Genomic DNA, 3,729 nt, shown 5'->3' on the forward strand with positions numbered 1-3,729 from the left:
ATTAAGCCCCTTCTCCAGCCTGTTACAGTGGGGAACAGCAGGAGGCCATTCAGCCCCTTCCCCAGTCTGTTTCACAGGTGAACAGCATGAGGCCATTCAGCCCATTCTCCAGCCTGTTACACAGGGGAACAGCAGGAGGCCATTCAGCCCCTTCCCCAGCCTGTTCCACAGAGGAACAGCAGGAGGCCATTCAGCTCCTTCCCCAGCCTGTTACACAGGGGAACTGCAGGAGGCCATTCAGCCCCTTCTCCAGCCTGTTACACAGGGGAACAGCAGGAGGCCATTCTGCCCCTCCCCAAACTGTTACATGGGGAACAGCAGGAGGCCATTCAGCCCCTTCTCCAACCTGTTACGCTGGGGAACAGCAGGAGGCCATTCAGCCCCTTCTCCAGCCTGTTACACAGGGGAACAGCAGGAGGCTGTTCACAGACACACACTCACACAGCGACCCCCAGAGACAGACACTCACAAACAGACATGTCTCTCTTTGTATCTATCATACACACGCACACACACAGACACACATACACACACACACACGGTCTCTCTCACACACACACACACACACACACAGACATGGTCTCTCTCTCTCTCTCTCACAGACACACACCCTACTGAGTCCTGTTTGAATTTGTTCAGTCTCCTTTATGATCTGGATGTGCTCACTGAACTGGGTTGAACAACATTACAAAACCGAACATCTCCAATATATCGCAACAAGTAATTGGACAAAGTATTTTTAGATTAGATTAGATTACTTACAGTGTGGAAACAGGCCCTTCGGCCCAACAAGTCCACACTGACCCGCCGAAGCGCAACCCACCCATACCCCTACATTTACCCCTTACCTAACACGACGGGCAATTTAGCATGGGCAATTCACCTGACCCGCACATCTTTGGACTGTGGGAGGAAACCCACGCAGACACGGGGAGAACATGCAAACTCCACACAGTCAGTCGCCTGAGTCGGGAATTGAACCCGGGTCTCTGGCGCTGTGAGGCAGCAGTGCTAACCACTGTGCCACCGTGCCACCCACGATTTCCAAGATACGTCATGAGAATGCTCCAATGTCATCCGCTAAAAATAAAGAGTCATTTTGTGGTCAATAGCCGTGCAGGGACTGTACGTGTGCTTCCTTCCTTCATTATAACCGCCGAGTGTAAGAGAGTTCCTGACCTGCAGCTTCTCTGAGGAATCAGAAAGGCACAGAGAAGCAATGCATTTCTGGATTTTAGCTCTGCTTGTGATCTTATGCTTTAACTGTGAGTATCTGCACACTAAAAAGCTTTTGGTTCTTGTCAACAGTATCACAGATTTTCTCTGCCTAGATCAGTGTGTTGCTGGTTCAGCAATGAGATGGAGGAACCGAAAACACTCGTTACGCTGAACATCGCTCTTAATAATTTTTACTCTGGGGTCCAGAACTAGAGGACCATCGGTTTAGGGTGAGAGGGGAAAGATATAAAAGAGACCTAAGGGGAAACTTTTTCACCCAGAGGGTGGTGCGTGTATGGAATGAGCTGCCAGAGGATGTGGTGGAGGCTGGTACAATTACAACATTTAAGGGGCATTTGGATGGGTATATGAATAGGAAGGGTTTGGAGAGCTATGGCCCGGTTGTTACACACTGAATCAACACGGTGGCTCAATGGTTAGCACTGCTACCTTCCAGCACCAGAGAACCAGGTTTGATCCCACCCTTAGGCCACTATAGTTTGCATACTCTCTCCGTGTCTGCGTGGAGTTCCTCCGGGTGGTCCAGTTTCCTCCCACAGTCCAAAGATGTGCAGGTTAGGGTGGATTGGCCGTGCTACATTGTCCCATAGTGCCCAGGGATGTGCAGGTTAGGGTGGATTGGCCGTGCTACATTGTCCCATAGTGCACACAGACATGGTCTCTCTCTCTCTCACACACACACACACACACACACAGACATGGTCTCTCTCTCTTTCACACACACACACACACACACACACACACACACACACACACACACACGGTCTCTCTCTCTCTCTCACTGACTCCCTCTCTCTCTCTCACACACACACACGCACACACACGGTCTCTCTCTCTCTCACTCACTCCCTCTCTCACACACACACACACACACACACACACACACACACACACACACACACACACACACACACACATATACACTGACACACACACAGACATGGTCTCTCTCTCTCTCTCTCTCCTTCACACACACAGACATACACACAAATGGTCTCTCTCTCTCTTTCACATACACACCCACGCACACAGACATGGTCTCTCTCTCTCTCGCTCTCTCTCTCTCTCTCTCTCCCCCACACACACACACACTCACACACACACAGACATGGTCTCTCTCTCTCTCTCTCTCTCACACACACACACTCACACACACACACAGACATGGTCTCTCTCTCTCTCTCTCACACACACACACACACAGACATGGTCTCTCTCTCTCTCTCTCTCTCTCTCCCACACACACACACACACACACACACACACACACACACAGTCTCTCCCTCTCACACTTACACATTGACACACACAGACGTGGTCTCTCTCTCTCTCTCACATACACACTGACACACACAGTCATGCTCTCTCTCTCTCTCTCTCTCTCACTTTCACACACACACACACACACGGTCTCTCTCTCTCTCTCTCTCTCTCACATACACACTGACACACACAGATATGGTCTCTCTCTCTCTCTCCCTCACACGCACACAGACATGGTCTCTCTCTCTCTCACTCACTCCCTCTCTCACACACACACACACACACACACACACACACACGGCCTCTCTCTCTCTCTCTCTCTCTCTTTCTCACACACAGACATACACACAAATGGTCTCTTTCTCTCTCTCTCTCTCTCTCTCTCTCACATACACACTGACACACACAGACATGGTCTCTCTCTCTCTTTCTCTCTCTCTCTCTCTCACTCCCTCTCTCTCACACACACACACACACACACACACACACACATACACAAACACACAGTCTCTCCCTCTTACACATTGACACACACAGACGTGGTCTCTCTCTCTCTCTCACACACACAGACACACAGACATGGTCTCTCCCTCTCTCTCACACACACACACACACAGACACACATACACACACACACACGGTCTCTCTCACACACACACACACACACACAGACATGGTCTCTCTCTCTCTCTCTCACAGACACACACCCTACTGAGTCCTGTTTGAATTTGTTCAGTCTCCTTTATGATCTGGATGTGCTCACTGAACTGGGTTGAACAACATTACAAAACCGAACATCTCCAATATATCGCAACAAGTAATTGGACAAAGTATTTTTAGATTAGATTAGATTACTTACAGTGTGGAAACAGGCCCTTCGGCCCAACAAGTCCACACTGACCCGCCGAAGCGCAACCCACCCATACCCCTACATTTACCCCTTACCTAACACGACGGGCAATTTAGCATGGGCAATTCACCTGACCCGCACATCTTTGGACTGTGGGAGGAAACCCACGCAGACACGGGGAGAACATGCAAACTCCACACAGTCAGTCGCCTGAGTCGGGAATTGAACCCGGGTCTCTGGCGCTGTGAGGCAGCAGTGCTAACCACTGTGCCACCGTGCCACCCACGATTTCCAAGATACGTCATGAGAATGCTCCAATGTCATCCGCTAAAAATAAAGAGTCATTTTGTGGTCAATAGCCGTGCAGGGACTGTACG

Source organism: Hemiscyllium ocellatum, chromosome 40 (assembly GCF_020745735.1).
Source record: "Hemiscyllium ocellatum isolate sHemOce1 chromosome 40, sHemOce1.pat.X.cur, whole genome shotgun sequence".
Lineage (NCBI taxonomy): Eukaryota > Metazoa > Chordata > Chondrichthyes > Orectolobiformes > Hemiscylliidae > Hemiscyllium > Hemiscyllium ocellatum.